The sequence below is a fragment of the Schistocerca cancellata genome, chromosome 2 (genome assembly GCF_023864275.1).
Source record: "Schistocerca cancellata isolate TAMUIC-IGC-003103 chromosome 2, iqSchCanc2.1, whole genome shotgun sequence".
Classification (NCBI taxonomy): Eukaryota; Metazoa; Arthropoda; class Insecta; order Orthoptera; family Acrididae; genus Schistocerca; species Schistocerca cancellata.
In genome coordinates, this window is record NC_064627.1 from 1134460353 (window position 1) to 1134478748 (window position 18396).

Genomic DNA, 18396 nt, shown 5'->3' on the forward strand with positions numbered 1-18396 from the left:
TATGAAACTACACAGAGACAAAGTAGGCTGTTTAGGTTTTCTTATTGGCAACGTTACGTAGCGCTCTGTATGAAAATCACTGGCTGTGCTGTGTGCAGTCTGTGGCTAGTTTGCATTGTTGTCTGCCATTGTAGCGTTGGGCAGCTGGATGTGAAGAGCGCGTAGCGTTGCGCAGTTGGAGGTGAGCCACCAGCAGTGGTGGATGTGGGGAGAGAGATGGCGGGGTTTCGAAATTTTTAATACGGGATATTATGAATTGCTATATATACAGGGTGATTCAAAAAGAATACCACAACTTTAGGAATTTAAAACTCTGCAACAACAAAAGGCAGAGCTAAGCACTATCTGACGGCGAATTAAGGGAGCTATAAAGTTTCATTTAGTTGTACATTTGTTCGCTTGAGGCGCTGTTGACTAGGCGTCAGCGTCAGTTGATACTAAGATGGCGACCGCTCAACAGAAAGCTTTTTGTGTTATTGAGTACGGCAGAAGTGAATCGACGACAGTCGTTCAGCGTGCATTTCGAAAGAAGTATGGTGTCAAACCTCCTGATAGGTGGTGTATTAAACGTTGGTATAAACAGTTTACAGAGAATGGGTGTTTGTGCAAAGGGAAAAGTTCTGGACGGCCGAGAACGAGTGATGAAAATGTAGCACGCATCCAGCAAGCATTTGTTCGCAGCCCAGGAAAATCGACTCGCAGAGCTAGCAGAGAGCTGAAAATTCCACAATCAACTGTATGGAGAGTCCTACGAAAAAGGTTAGTTATGAAACCTGAACGTCAACTACCCGAAGCGATGGATCGGCCGCCAGGCAGCCCGTGACAGAGCACTTCATCACTGGCCTCCAAGAAGCCCTGATCTTACCCCCTGCGATTTTTTCTTATAGGGGTATGTTAAGGATATGGTGTTTCGGCCACCTCTCCCAGCCACCATTGATGATTTGAAACGAGAAATAACAGCAGCTATCCAAACTGTTACGCCTGATATGCTACAGAGTGTGTGGAACGAGTTGGAGTATCAGGTTGATATTGCTCGAGTGTCTGGAGGGGGCCATATTGAACATCTCTGAACTTGTTTTTGAGTGAAAAAAACCTTTTTAAATACTCTTTGTAATGATGTATAACAGAAGGTTAGATTATGTTTCTTTGATTAAATACACATTTTTAAAGTTGTGGTATTCTTTTTGAATCACCCTGTATTATGACTATTAAGGTAAATACATTGTTTGTTCTCTATTAAAATCTTTCATTTGCTAACTATGCCTATCAGTAGTTAGTGCCTTCCGTAGTTTGAATCTTTTATTTAGCTGGCAGTAGTGGCGCTCGCTGTATTGCAGTAGTTCGAGTAACGGAGATTTTTGGTGAGGTAAGTGATTTGTGAAAGGTATAGATTAATGTTAGTCAGGGCCATTCTTTTGCAGGGATTTTTGAAAGTCAGATTGCGTTGCGCTAAAAAATATTGTGTGTCAGTTTAAGCACAGTGATGTAAAATTTTTCTAAGGGGACGTTTCAATATGTAACCGAACTACGTTATTGTCATGTAGTTTATCCCAACGCATCGTTAATGTACACGTTGAGATGTAACCACTACTGTGATAAGCATCTACGTGCTCCATGATCTAAATCAGACATGACTGCTGAATGAAACAAACGATAAAAATTATGTGGAAAACTATAGTGTTGTGAAGTATAAGTCAGCAAACACAATGCGATGAAGAAACAGCCTCAATATACGAGGAAAACCGTCGACTGCTGCAGGTCACATTCGCAAACTGAAAGTGTATTGTGTTATCCGCTTTGGTATTCATAGCTACAAGTGTCAGCGAGGATCAATGGCGAAAAAAGAAGAGCAGCGACCAACGAGCAGCACAGGTCGCTCCTTCATATAATAAATTATTTGTCCGCAAGGTACTTCGGGGAAACGACGTAGCTGCTTCTAGCGAACAGAATAAAAGTTCCGACCTCACTGGAATATGGCTTCCTCACTGCCGCCGGCCAGGTTCCCTGGGGGACAACTCCTCCAGGCTCTTCTTGGCTTCTTACATTTCCCCTTCACGATTCATAGCGCTATATGAGAAAGACTTGTCCCAACCACATCGTTCTTGCCGAATTAGATTGTTCCCATCAACGCAGTTCTCAAGGCGTTTATGTCACTCTGTCTAAAAGTTTTGTCTGTGGGTTTTCTTATTCAATGCTTCCACTTTAGCCATCATCTAGTTTACTTCTTCACCTCGACAGTGCCGTGCCGCGGAAATGGAGTATTTTTACTTGTCTGTATTTTATTTAACTATGTCGCATTTCTGGACAAAGAAGGGGCAGAATAATGAAGGTATTACATTAATTTGCTTAACTCACAAATATCTGCTTTTAAACGTTGCTAGATGCCAGTCTCTTAGTTCTGTAAGACGATCTTCTCACATATTCCGGTATTGTTTGTAGGTTTTACCACAAAGACTGAATACCAGAAGAAACGTGAAATTCTGATACACATTACATGCTCATTTTCTGACTTCTTGTGTTCATTAAATTGCTTGTTCATATCTGAATTACGGCTTCTTCGCTCCACGGGGAAATGTACTAAGTTCGAACCACTTTCAGGAAAACTATTTCCATGACAGGGAGGTTCTCTTATTCGCCATTATGCTGCAGAATAAACGTTGCGTTTGGGAATTGATTCTCAATCGAATCAAACATTCTAACTGACTCATATGAGCATAGCGTGAGGCAGAACTGAAATATTCTCAAAATGGAAGCTGGACGAAACCATCTCGTCTATGTCGGAATCATTAGCTTCGACTGGACAAAGATGAGGAACCAAAGCAGCTGTGTCGTAGAAGAATCCACGTAGGTAGTTACGTCAAATAATTTAGGACAACCATGTAAAAGTAAATGTATGTGAAATGACAGACATTTCCAACTCCCTCCTCTCGAAAGAAGATAAGAAATACGGAAAGTTATATGACTCTTACGGTGGATGGAGGTCGCGTCACGCTAGTATCCGCATGCTTGTACATCATACCGAGTTCCTGTTATTAGGAATGTTCAGGAATTGTGACTCCTGAATATTCCTAATAGCGGGAGATGGGTATTGTTACCGACTATAAAATTATCCTTATGAGAAAACAGTACAGTGGTCGTACTAGATTGCCATCGCTCTTGCTCTTTGAAGAGTAACAGAGGTATCTATGGAATACAATTAAACTGAGGTCCTAGAAGCTAGGACCACTTCCTTGTTCAGCCGCGACTCGTCGTTCCACCAATGGATGGTTATTTTCACAATACATTACTGACAAGTGGTGCTTCACACCTATCAATTATTCAAAAAGAGCCATGTTGATAGTACCGATAGCACATGGATGGTGTTATACCGTAACGCGCTCCACATTACGCCGATGGAGAGATGAATCTGAGTGCAGAAGATGCAGGAAGCTAATCCACGTGTGATATATTTACAAGCCCCAACGAATATCGTTAAAGGGTACCGACTCGTCATAATCCGTCAAATTTAATTACTTTTATAGTCATTGCTAACATAAATTTTGACTTTTCTTGTCATTTAATGTACACGTTGTGGGGTGGTATGTTAATAATAAATTTAATATTCAATCAAAAGTAATAGGAGGAAATATTAGAATATTGTTTGCCGTCTTTTACGAGAGCCTCGAAACTGTTTCTTTTGTCAGCCAGAAAACGATAGAAAACATACTGACTATAGTTTCCAGACTGCAAGTCAACATTCCTGTTCAGCCCACTGAAATATTTCTATTCTCTATTTGCTCAGCGGGATCAGGAGTATGATTATAAATGAAGATATTTTCTAATTATAGGTGTATTTGGTAAAGTATCACACGCACACAACATTGTAGTATTCTCTATGTTAATCTCTCTATCCTAAGCAGCACTATGACCAGTTCACTGGCGACCTATATTGTAAGTTCCTATTAAACTGCCCTTCGCCCTGCCTTCTGATAAAAATACTCTCCCCAAAAGTGGATAATAATTGTCACCACTTGCCACGAGGTTTGTTAAGATTATGGGCAGCACACTAACAGACACTTTCACGAAATCTAAGCTATCCACGATGGTTTACAGTCCTCTCGAGTTCACATTCTATTATTACTGAAAGCATACATTTAGTAACAACCTGTCTCTGACGTCATCCGAGGCAGCAGGTACTCCGGCGTTTGACTGACGCAGATCGTACGGTGGCTGTGTGCAAAGTGAAGTGAAACCTTGCCTCTCAGGCCGTATTAATATACGGGCGCAGCGGACGGCCAAGCGAACACCTGCTGTCATCCGCTCTATGGGCATTGGTAGTACCCTCTAAACGGCCGCCTTTTCAGACCCATAATATTTTATAACACTGTTGTGTATTAATTTTGAATTTTCGTAATTATTATATTAATTTAGTTATGTTGGTTAAAATCACAGAAATATTTTTAGCTCGCCTGTATTTAAATTTAGCCATCTAGAATTTTTAGAATGGAACTAACAGTAGAAAATGATCTCTGAAATACATTGTGTTTGTTATTATTTACGTGCAGACCTTGAAATTTTTTTTAGCTTTATTATTTAATAGGTATCATCACGTGCTGTAATCAGAACTTTCTAGTATTAATATAACAGATACTTAATCTACTACAAATGCGGACTTTTGTTCCAAATTTAGTTTTCAGTAAATTACTCAAATACTATTAGAGGTGGCTCAGTGGGGTCACGTAGTTATTAATTTTATGTTGAACTGCAGCTTCATACAAATTTTCGTATTTGTAAGTCTAATATTGCATGGGGGCTTAATAAAATGAAATGCAAATATTTTTGGTAGCTGTAAGTCCGATTACGCAAGTCTCGTAAACGGCTGGCCCTGACAACTAATTGTTACGCTATCTGACTGCATAGAATGACAACAAAGAATGAAATGAAAATTTTCGTTAACACAGTTAATTAATTAAGTCCCCAGCAACTATAAAATCTATGAAACCAACAAAGCACAAGTGTCGCTGTTCTGTGTGTGGTAGTGTGACTCAACGCACATCTGGCACGGTTCTTCTTCAACAAGACAAGAAATGTTAAATACCAATTATACTGACGTGAAAAAGAAAATTAGAAATACTATAATGGCGCAAGAAAATCACTCTACACTCTAATACAAGAACACAAGCCAGATGCTTTGTTGACTGAACCTGTAATGACACATTATTCAGGACACACAAATATAAGAAAATAAAGAACAGTAGTTAGTTACCTTAATTTATATTGACGAAAAGCACTCAGATCATTACAATATCTCCATTAGAATAACATCTGCTATCTCTCCCATCACATAGCTGCACAACATGGAACAACACTCACTACTACCCATCTCATTCCAACTTCCGATAAAAGCAGTGTCCACCACGACTGCTCGGCAAGAACTCTCCGCAAGAACTGCTTGCCGCTACGCCTCAATAATCACTGCCAGTGGAGGCGGCGGAACAATACTCTCTCTGGCGCGATTTTTGGCGCTGTGGCTCAGTGTAGCCACCTTTCAATATTTAGCGCCTTCAATTTTTCTTAAAAACGTGGATTCTGACCAAAATATTGCTTTAATCACGTTGAGACCTGTACCAGTTAATTTTGACTTACATCTGCACATTATGACCAGTTTTTTGGTTCCTCGCCTTATTATTTAGCGCCACTTATTTTTTTCTTCAAACGATGTATTTAGGGAAAAATATTAATCTGATCAATTTGAGATTTGACAGTTAAAAATTAATATACTACAGCACATGCTGAGAAAGTTTGGAAAAGCGACTTTAATTTTTAATTTCATTCTTAAATAACGGTTCCATACTTGTGTGCTACGCACAGATGCGTATCTCACACACGATACACCGCATGTTTCGCCACAACGTCTTCAATACGTTCAACAGAAAAATTGCATTTTAGCTGAACTTGCCGTCCTGATTAATTTAAACCATCTAAAACCATGCCATTTTGTACTTTATCCATATATTACAGCAGCCAGGTATTTAAAGTGTTAATATTACCTGCATAGCCTCCGCTAAAATTCGTAAAAGCATTACATATAATTATCCATAATTATCAGCATCCTAACATCATAAAAATTTACAACACGACTTGACTGAAGTGTTGATTACAAAGGACACACCCTGACACAAAGTCACAGCTTGCACCTTTCGAATGAACTGTTTTACAGCATCTCTAAAAAAATATCCAGTATGGCTGCCCAACATGCGCAATTCGTCAGGTCTTGATAAGTTTTCAAAGTGGTGCTAAGACTGACAACTTGCTTTAAACGATCATAAATCAATAATCGTTCACTTCAAAACAGGAGTTAACGTACTATCCTGTGACTACAGTATCGAGGAGAGACAGTTAAAAATCAACAAATGCATGGGTGCAACAACTGTCATGAGATGACGAAAATTGATATTTGTGATGTTCATGTAAAGGAAAACAAAATATTACAATTTCAGAAAATTTGGATGTTTTTTTCAAGATAAAGAGCTTCCCAAACTGAGCAAGTGAATAACGCGTTATCCATGTTTTGTCATTATACTAAGGTTTATTCGCTGTAATCTGGGCTCAGTTCGAAGCGGGACTTATCACTGAAGACACTTATATTGCAGGCAATGAGATTCCAGGCCGAAGACGTGTCTGGAGACGCCCTGGATAGCGGCTGGATACCAACCTGATCGTTGTTTGCCATACGGCCGGACAAGCAGGAGTGATGGCCTCGGGCGCCATTTCATTTCATAGCAGGACCGCTTTGGTTGAAATCTGCGGCAGTCTCAGCACACAGCGGTACGTCAACGATATTCTACGCTCCATTTTGTTGCTCTTCATGAGAGGCCGTAGTGGAATTACATTTCAGCGAGGTGGAGGCCCCTGGCTCATGGCGATAATATCTGCCGCTTGTCTTTGTGCTTGCTAGGCCCTACCTTGGGCAGCAAGGTTGCAGATTTCTCCCCAATTAAGAACGTTTGGAGCATTAAGGGCGTAGCCCTGTAACGTCTCGGCCTTTTGACGATATAATGCTCCCAATGGACACCATATTCCTCAGGAGACCATCCAACAACTCCGTCAATCAACGCCAAGCCGAATAACTGCTTGCATAATGGCCAGAGGTAGACCAGTGCGTTATTGACTTGCTCAGTTTGTGACACCCTTACCCTTGAATAAATCATCCAATTGTATTCATTTATTTGTCTGTTCATGTACACCACGTCTACCGATTTTCGTCCTATTTGAATAATTCCTTCCAGGTGCATCGGCTTTTAATTTTATTCTTTTTCTTATGGAATAGGAGGCAAACTTTTGCAAGCAATTAAAGGTCTTTACATGGATAGTCAGGCAGCAGTTAGAGTTGACGGTAAATTGAGTTCATAGTTCAGAGTAGTTTCAGGGGTAAGACAAGGCTGCAACCTGTCTCCACTGTTGTTCATATTATTTATGGATCATATGTTGAAAACAATAGACTGGCTGGGTGAGATTATGATATGTGAACACAAAATAAGCAGTCTTGCATATGCGGATGACTTAGTTGTGATGGCAGATTCGATTGAAAGTTTGCAAAGTAATATTTCAGAGCTAGATCAGAAATGTAAGGACTATGGTATGAAGATTAGCATCTCCAACACGAAAGTAATGTCAGTGGGAAAGAAATATAAACGGATTGAGTGCCAAATAGGAGGAACAAAGTTAGAACAGGTGGACGGTTTCAAGTACTTAGGATGCATATTCTCACAGGATGGCAACATAGTGAAAGAACTGGAAGCGAGGTGTAGCAAAGCTAATGCAGTGAGCGCTCAGCTACGATCTACTTTCTTCTGCAAGAAGGAAGTCAGTACCAAGACTAAGTTATCTGTGCACGGTTCAATCTTTCGACCAACTTTGTTGTATGGGAGCGAAAGCTGGGTGGATTCAGGTTACCTTATCAACAAGGTTGAGGTTACGGATATGAAAGTAGCTAGGATGATTGCAGGTACTAGTAGATGAGAACAATGGCAGGAGGGTATCCACAATGAGGAAATCAAAGAAAAACTGGGAATGAACTCTATAGATGTAGCAATCAGGGCGAACAGGCTTAGATGGTGGGGTCATGTTACACGCATGGGAGAAGCAAGGTTACCAAAGAGACTCATGGATTCAGCAGTAGAGGGTAGGAGGAGTCGGGGCAGACCGAGGAGAAGGTACCTGGATTCGGTTAAGAATGATTTTGAAGTAATAGGTTTAACATCAGAAGAAGCACCAATGTTAGCACTGAATAGGGGATCATGGAGGAACTGTATAAGGGGGGCTATGCTCCAGACTGAACGCTGAAAGGCATAATCAGTCTTAAATGATGATGATTATGATGATGATGATCTTTTTCTTTTAAAATGATCACATAGGTTTAGTTGCAGGTAAAGCAGCATATTGGGATAATGCAGTCAGTGTACAAAAGAGACTGCTTGCAAAACACTCATTCAACCCGTAGTGGCTTATTGCTAATGTGTGATGGACGCACACCAGAGAGGACTCACAGGGAATATTGGAGGTACACAGGTCTGTTTGGCTCGTGGGTGAGCGTAGCGGAGACACTGGAAAAACTGAACTGGCAGACACTTGAAGATAGAGGCCAACTATCCCACGCTATATGCAGCTGACATTCGGACCGCGGAGGCAAGATTAGACGAATTGCAGCGCAGACGGAAGGGTCTATGCAATTTTTAAGAGGTGGACACGTCTCCCACCATTGCTGAGTGTGTCAAGGATTTTCCAATTAGGCAACAGTAGCGAATGAGATTTTCACTCTGCAGCGGAGTGTGCGCTGATATGAAACTTCCTGGCAGATTAAAACTGTGTGCCGGACCGAGACTCGAACTCGGGACCTTTGCCTTTCGCGGGCAAGTGCTCTACCAACTGAGCTACCCAAGCACGACTCACGCCCCGTCCTCACAGCTTTACTTCTGCCAGTACCTCGCCTCCTACCTTCCAAACTTTACAGAAGCTCTCCTGCAAACCCTGCAGTTGGTAGAGCACTTGCTCGCGAAAGGCAAAGGTCCCGAGTTCGAGTCTCGGTCGGGCACACAGTTTTAATCTGCCAGGAAGTTTCATATCAGCGCACACTCCGCTGCAGAGTGAAAATCTCATTCTGGATACATCTTCCAGGCTGTGGCTAAGCCATGTCTCCGCAATATCCTTTCTTTCAATAGTGCTAGTTCTGCAGGGTTCGCAGGAGAGCTTCTGTAAAGTTTGGAAGGTAGGAGGCGAGGTACTGGCAGAAGTAAAGCTGTGAGGACGGGACGTGAGTCGTGCTTGGGTAGCTCACTTGGTAGAAACTTGTCCGTGAAAGGCAAAGGTCCCGAGTTCGAGTCTCGGTCCAGCACACAGTTTTAATCTGCCAGGAAGTTTCATATCAGCGCACACTCCGCTGCAGAGTGAAAATCTCATTCTGGAAACATTCCCTAGGCTGTGGCTAAGCCATGTCTCCGCATATCCTTTCTTTCAGGAGTGCTAGTTCTGCAGGGTTCGCAGGAGAGATTCTGTAAAATTTGGAAGGTAGGAGGCGAGGTACTGGCAGAAGTAAAGCTGTGAGGACGGGGCGTGAATTGTGCTTGGGTAGCTCACGTGGTAGAGCACTTGCCTGCGAAAGGCAAAGGTCCCGAGTTCGAGTCTCGGTCCGGCACACAGTTTTAATCTGCCAGGAAGTTTCAACAGTAGTGAAGTTAATAAGGCTAATGAAGTTTATATTACTTTTATCGACCAATTCCGCACATATATACCTGGTGGTTATTATAAGTAAACTTTACCTATGTAGCACGTTATAACATGGAAACTAATACTGTACTAGTACCGAACTTGGTAGCATTAATGTCCAGAGTATGGGGTGCATGATATCCATGTGTCACAGCGCCAACGTACAGTTCCATGCTGTGATCAGTCATCCTGATTAATAGTCTCCCACACCTGGCCAGTCGCAGTGCATTTGTTGACGTCTCAACACGAGCCTGGACAAAAGGAGCAGGCCATTACTGGTGAAGTTCTATTATTAAAACTATAGTGAAGCTGCAGCTGCACCTCGAGAATAATGCCGGCTGAAAGGATTACGGAAGGCTCTTCTTTCTCCACCAGCTGTGCGAAGCATGATGAAGAAGTTCGAATCATCAGGAGAACTGCACGTCGCTCCGGGAAGAGGCCAACGACCGGTTGCACCACAGGTGGCTGGTGAAATCGCTGTTGCTGTGGCAGACAACGCTGCGCGCAGTTTCCGGTTGTCAGGCAGTGCGCGTGCTGTGTCACGACAGTTAAACATCCCATAGTCCGCTGTAGGGAAGGTGCGTCGAACAATTCTCAAATGGTATCTGTACAAGATCCACATCGTACAGCAGCTTGCAGCACAGGACGCGCAACGACGTGTTGATTTCGCTCTCCACTTCCTTGCAAGGATTGAAGTTGACGACGTCTGGCCTTCGACCATCCTATGGGCAGACGAAGCTTAAATAGAGATGGGGCCCCTCCACGCCCGCACCAACGTGGTGACCAAACCATAAGTTCTACTGTCACCTCCGTAAACATGTTAGTTATCTAGTAGGTGGATCACAGGATGCTGGGCTGTGATGTTGTCCGTGCGTCTGGGTAAGGCTACGCATCAACACGGTCCATCAGGTGATAGATAGTGGACGAAACGCGAGTGAGGGTAGCGATTTGAAGAGCAGAGGGAAAAAAGTGCCATGGCTCGTGCCGTGGGAAAAAACCTCTGCGACAGTGGGATGGGTAGTAAGAGCAGTAGTGGCTTACTAGCTGCGATAGCTCATGCAAGGTTGGATTTGTTAGTATAGGTATCATGCATCATTACCTTGACAGGCGATGGCGATGTGTCCCAGTTGCTGCGGCTGCTACTTTCCTGGAACAATCAAGATCGCTATACAGTAGTGGGAGATCGGCCATAGATCATCTCATTGTGTGGGGGATGTGTGGAGCTTGTTTGCATGCAGTGTACGGTACGGCTTCCCTGTGTGGTGCCAGTTATTCGACAGTGTATTTCAGCTGGATATCCAATAATGGCGTCTGTCTAACAGGGGCTCGCCTGTGCCGTTATGTTTGCGTATGCTTGGCCATAGATGTTATGTCCTTACAAGTATGTCTTTTGGTCTTTTATGTTTCCATCTATGGATGAGGTCGTAGTTCCCGAGATTCAGAATAAACGGGTTCTGCGAATGTCTGGAGTTTCTGTATAGTCTTGTGGTGAGTTTGTGGATTACCTCCGTGAGAGTCTCAAATCGGTATTCCCGGTGTAGGTCCGCGATGCGTGTGTATCGTGGAGCATCGCTTATGAATTTGAGTACCTTGTTTTGTATGAGCTGCAGACGGCGCAGGCGTGTAGGCGCAGCGTATCCCCAGACGGGAGCTGCGTACGTCATCAGGGGTCGGATAAGTGTCATGTACATGGACCTCGACACCCTTCTGTTCAGTGTGCTACGCCTGTTGAGCATAGGATAGAGCTGTTTGAGCCTCGCGCTAGCTCGGTTGGTCATGTGTTGTATGTGGTCCCCCCAGAGTAATTTCCGGTCCAGCCAGACACCGAGGTATTTGACTTTCTCGCGGAAACGTATTGGACGTGCATGTAGAGTTATTGGTCTGCAGTAGCGGTGTTTGCGCAGTTGCTTCGGTCTTCTCGTGAACAGAACGGCTTCGCACTTGTCGACGTTTACTCTAACACGCCATTTCTGCAACCAAGGCTCGGCCACTCTGAGTGCAGTCTGTAGGCGTGACGTAATGTTTGATGGTTTCCAATCTTGCGCAAGGATGGCTGTGTCATCCGCGTAGATTGCCATCATTGTGTTGTGTGTGGTTGGGAGATCGTTTATGTAGAGGTTAAACAGTAGGGGCCCTAGGATGCTTCCCTGGGGTACTCCCGCGTGTATACCGTGTCGTGTTGACTGTTTTCCCTGCACGTCAGTGTTGAAACTCCTGTCTGTGAGGTATGAGTGTATTGGACGCAGCAGCCCGTCGAGGAATCCCGCGTCGCTGAGTTTGCGAAGCTCATTTTTCTCTGACGGGCGAGGTGAACACGCAGAAATGCCGAGTGTGGAGATCTTCACCTCCAGTCACTTTGCACAGAGTTCCTTTGATGGTGAACGTGTCACCTAATGGTATGGCTTCACGGCTACGTTCACCATTGGCCCATTCTTTTTTGAACAGGTTGGCGCTCAGGGACCAAAGACGTGCAGTGTGACTGGTCAGCGTTACTGCGTATGCTTCGCCAGCATGTCATATCAGCCCTGCGGGAGAGAGACAGATTGAACTCAACAGTTTTCATGCAAGATGACGTCCCGTCGTACATCCCTCGTGAAGGTCGCTGCTTCTCCGAAACACATTTGGAAATCATCGAATTATCAGCCGATCGTTTCCAAATGCTTGGCCAGCACGATCACCTGATCTCATTCCCTGTTCAGATGGTTCAAATGGCTCTGAGCACTATGGGACTTAATATCTGAGGTCATCAGTCCCCTAGAACTTAGAACTACTTGAACCTAGCTAACCTAAGGAGATGAGACACATCCATGCCCGAGGTAGGATTCGAACCTGCGACCTAAGCGGTCGCGCAGCTCCAGACTGAAGCGCCTAGAACCGCTCGGCCACATCGGCCGGCTCACTCCCTGTGATTTCTGGTTGTACAGCTACTTGAAGGACAGCGTTTACCAAGGAAACATTCACACATGTGCTCATTTGAAGTCCATCATATCAAGAGAGGTAGTGAGCATACCTACCGACATGCTTCATTCTGCTGTGCAGAATGCAATCCTGCACTTTCGGGCTCTTCTGGACACCGATGGGCGCCATATTGAGCCCCTTTCGGTATGAAACGATACCGGTATGTAATGGTATGAAGTACCGTAGGAGCGCATTAAAAGTGTTTCAAATGAAATAATTCTGCATTATTTCTGTTCCCCGTGTACAAGTTTGGTCCTCGTACGGTGATTAGTTTCCGTGTTATAACGTGTTAAATAAGAAAGTTTAATTGAAAGCAACTGGTACATTGTTAGCTGCCGTGGTACGGACCGTGTTACACCTGCAGTGTGTATCGCTTGCATGGCAGGATTCTGAAGAAGCGCAATATCGGCTAGTGGCGGCCGGCCGATGTGGCCGAGCGGTTCTAGGCGCTACAGTCTGGAACCGGGCGACCGTTACGGTCGCAGGTTCAAATCCTGCCTCGGGCATGGATGTGTGTGATGTACTTACAGGGTGTTTAAAAAATGACCGGTATATTTGAAACGGCAATAAAAACTAAACGAGCAGCGATAGAAATACAGCTTTTGTTGCAATATGCTTGGGACAACAGTACATTTTCAGGCACACAAACTTTCGAAATTACAGTAGTTATAATTTTCAACAACAGATGGCGCTGCGGTCTGGGAAACTCTATAGTACGATATTTTCCACATATCCACCATGCGTAGCAATACTATGGCGTAGTCTCTGAATGAAATTACCCGAAACCTTTGACAACGTGTCTGGCGGAATGGCTTCACATGCAGATGAGATGTACTGCTTCAGCTGTTCAATTGTTTCTGGGTTCTGGCGGTACACCTGGTCTTTCAAGTGTCCCCACAGAAACAAGTCACAGGGGTTCATGTCTGGCGAATAGGGAGGCCAATCCACGCCGCCTCCTGTATGTTTCGGATAGCCCAAAGCAATCACACGATCATCGAAATATTCATTCAGGAAATTAAAGACGTCGGCCGTGCGATGTGGCCGGGCACCATCTTGCATAAACCACGAGGTGTTCGCAGTGTCGTCTAAGGCAGTTTGTACCGCCACAAATTCATGAAGAATGTCCAGATAGCGTGATGTAGTAATCGTTTCGGATCTGAAAAGTGGGAAGAAATGGCGGCCCAGACCAGTACTTTTTGAGGATGCAGGGACAATGGGACTGCAACATGGGGCTTTTCGGTTCCCCATAGGCGCCAGTTCTGTTTATTGACGAAGCCGTGCAGGTAAAAATAAGCTTCGTTAGTAAACTAAATGCTGCCCACATGCATATCGCCGTCATCAATCCTGTGCACTATATCGTTAGCGAATGTCTCTCGTGCAGCAATGGTAGCGGCGCTGAGGGGTTGCCGCGTTTGAATTTTGTATGTATAGAGGTGTAAACTCTGGCGCATGAGACGATACGTGGAAGTTGGCATCATTTGGACCGCAGCTGCAACACGGCGAACGGAAACCCGAGGCCGCTGTCGGATCACCTGCTGCACTAGCTGCGCGTTGCCCTCTGCAGTTGCCGTATGCGGTCGTCCTACCTTTCCAGCACGTTCATCCGTCACGTTCCCAGTCCGTTGAAATTTTTCAAACAGATCCTTTATTGTATCACTTTTCGGTCCTTTGGTTACATTAAACCTCCGTTGAAAACTTCGTCTTGTTGCAACAACACTGTGTTCTAGGCGGTGGAATTCCGACACCAGAAAAATCCTCTGTTCTAAGGAATAAACCATGTTGTCCACAGCACACTTGCACATTGTGAACAGCACACGCTTACAGCAGAAAGACGACGTACAGAATGGCGCACCCACAGACTGCGTTGTCTTCTATATCTTTCACATCACTTGCAGCGCCATCTGTTGTTGAAAATTGTAACTACTGTAATTTCGAAAGTTTGTCCGCCTGAAAATGTACTGTTGTCCCAAGCATATTGCAACAAACGGTGTATTTCTATCGCTGCTCGTTTAGTTTTTATTGCCGTTTCAAATATACCGGTCATTTTTGAAACACCCTGTAGGTAAGTTAGGTTTAAGTAGTTCTAAGTTAAAGGGGACTGATGTCCTCAGATGTTAAGTCCCATAGTGCTCAGAGTCATTTGAACCATCTACACTGATTCGCCAAATAAATTGGTATAGGCATGCGTATCGAGATACAGAGATATTTAAAGAGGGCAAAACACGGCGATGCGGTCGGCACGCCAATATAAGACAAGTGTCTGGCGCAATTCTCATGTCGTTTACTGCTACTAGAATGGCAGGTTATCAAGATTTAAGTGAGTTTGAACGTGTTGTTACAGTCGCCGCACGAGCGATGGGACACAGCATTTCCGAGGTAGCGATGAAGTGGGGGAAACACCGAATCTCCGACATAGCTGTGGCCGGTAAAAGATCCGGCAAGAACGGAAGCAACGCCGACTGAAGAGAATCGTTCAGCGCGACAGCAGGGCAACCCTTCCGCAGATTGCTGCAGATTTCAATGCTGGGCGATCAGCAAGTGTCAGTGTGCGAACCATTCAACGAAACATCATCGATATGGACTTCCGGAGCCGAAGGCCCACTCGTGCTTATGCCTCGCCTGGGGCCGTCAACACCGACTTTGGACTTTTGATGACTACAATCATGTTGCCTGGTCGGACGACCTTCAAACTGTATCGAGAGGATGGACGTGTAGGGGTATGGGGACAATCTCATAAATCCATCGACCCTGAATGTCAGCAGGGAACTGTTAAAGCTGGTGAAGGCTCTGTAATGGTGTGGGGCGTGTGCAGTTGGAGTGTGTAACCTCCCCCTCACTTATCGACCTTAATCACAGTGAAAAATGAAACCGCATGTACCTAATGGGAATTTTGGAAAAGCAATCGTCACCGAAGTTAACCTGTCGGTAAAGAGGGAGGAAAGGGTTACATCTGAATGAAAGGAAAAATGCAAATGAAACTGGTGGAAATTAATTTTGGAAAAGGGGTAACGTTAATAAAGAAAGTAAATGTGCGGCCCTTACGTTAACAATCAACTAGCGGTAATTAGATATTTGAGATTTGGGGAAAATTACGGTCGCCAGTCCTATGGACAATTACTATAGTAACTGAAAAAGAAAGGTTATTACACATATAATTAGCACTAGAAGTGTGGCAACTGAAGGTTGACACGTGTAGTGTGAAAACTGAAAGTTTGTCAGAAGTAATAAATTTCGCTACACTCTAACTTAATTTAGCAAAAGAATTAATAAAACAGGAAAATCGAAAGTTAATTTAGTGACTGAAGTTAATAGTGAGCTTTCTTTCTGAAGCACATCGAAATTCAGTAAACACGGTTAATCTTGGACTACCTCAACAATCATTTCAAAAGCTACTTGAATCTACGCAGTTTAGAAATAAGAGATTTAACTTTGAACTTGAATTAAATGATTCTGAACAATAGTAAAATTTAGTATGTACCAAGCTGAGCTGCAGTCACAGGTAAGCTAAAATACGGTAACAAAACTCGCACTCTTAATTTGTGCTTGTGTAATCTAAATATTGTGGCCAGCTATGAATACATTAACTGAACTTTGAAATTAAAGCATTGAAATCGAATTAGAGTACTTTAATGCTGGCGTCTGAATTTCAACGACACTCGGGTTCATTCCGGAAAAGGAAGGGACCCTGCTTGGTAATGCAATTGGGACAATGAGCAACAAATGTTCACGCTAAGTTGCTGTAATTATAGTTACGAAAATGGTACAGTTTGAAAAGCTGAGGTCTGCCATACAGTTCTAAAACTTTACGTGCTTCCAGTCTTCCTTGTTGGTTGATTGAAGGTTTGAAGCCGTCGATCGAGGAGGTGGCGACAGTCACTCATTGTCAGCCGTCGCTGTTGCAGAAGCTGGATGTTGGCGCGCCTTCTTCTCGACACGGTCACCAGGCGAAACGGGCTCTTGATGTGCGCCAGCTAATGCTTCCCGTCCGTGACACCATGTCAGAAACTATCATCGCGAGTCGAGCTCAATTACATGCTGCCCAACCCCCGAAAGCGCGGCAACTCGCGGGAGCGTCACACAACACACCTGCTCCACTCGCTACTCCAGCCAGACTCCCTCTCTGCTCAGCCCGCGCTCCACGCGGCAGAGTTAACACTACCAAAGATCCTAAACACTTTCGTTCTCCACACGACCTATCGATGTAATCGTTCGATAGCAGTTTTCCCTAGGCAAGATCCAGCGTAAAAATACAAATCATATTTACAAAACAACCAATTATACATCGACATAAGTGCATAAATATATATATATATATATATATATATATATATATATATATATATATATACAAACAGTAAAACAATTACAATATATAAAGAGACAGAAATGTCATATCTTGAGGTAACAAAACAAGGAAAAAAATAATAGTACAATAGATGGAAATAGGAGGATATGCATTTCTGGCGTTACAAGTGATATGGGACCCGTGATACATCTGGATACGACTCTGACAGGTGACACGTGCTTAAGCATCCTGGCCGATCACCTGCATTCATTCATGTCCAATGTGCATTCCGACGGACTTGGGCAATTCCGGCAGTACAATATAGCCACAGAGTGGCTCCAGGAACACGTTTCTCAGTTTGAACACTTGTGCTGGCTACCAAACTCCTCAGACATGAATATTATTGACCATATCTGGGATGCTTTGCAACAATCTGTTCAGAAGAGATCTCAACCCACTCGTACTGTTACGATTTTATGGACAGTCCTGGAAGATTCATGGTGTCAATTCCCTCCGGAACTGCTTCGGATATTTGTAATAAGCATTCCGTCTCCAGGCTACAAGTGGCCCATCGGCACCATCCGACCGCCGTGTCATCCTCAGTTGCGGATGCGGATAGGAGGGACGTGTGATCAGCACACCTCTCTCCTAGTCGTTATGACGGTTTTCTTTCTCCGGAGCCGCTACTATTCGGTCGAGTAGCTCCTCAATTGGCATCACGAGGCTGGGTGCACCCCGAAAAATGGCAACAGCGCATGTAGACCCGGATGGTCACCAATCCAAGTGCCGGCCACGTCCGACGGCGCCTAACTTCGGTGTCAATCCCCTCCGGAACTACTTCAGATGTTGGTAATAAGCACTCCGTCTCCATGCTACAAGTGGCCCATCGGCACCATCCGACCGCCGTGTCATCCTCAGTTGAGGATGCGGATAGGAGGGACGTGTGGTCAGCACACCTCTCTCCCAGTCGTTACGACGATTTTCTTTCTCCGGAGCCGTTACTATTCGGTCGAGTAGCTCCTCAATTGGCAACACGAGGCTGAGTGCACTCCGAAAAATGGCAACAGCGCATGTAGACCCGGATGGTCCATGTCAAATCGTGTTGTGGTACTTCGGCGTGCTAACGGTGGCCTCACACGACATTAGGCAGGTGTACCAGTTTATTTGCCTCTTCAGTGTGTATATGTAATTAAGTTTGTACCAGACCCTCAGTGCGGGAGTCCTGCATGCATCTGCGCAGTTTTATACTCCTTCGCACGCCGTACGCATCAGTTAACAAGTGCAACCGACCAGACTGACCAACACGTTGTTCCCTCGTTAATTCACTTGTCCTGGAAATTGACTCTCCGACCACTGACAGCCAGTGCGGCGATGGCTGGGGCCCGCTACACGCCCAGAAGCCGAGCGGG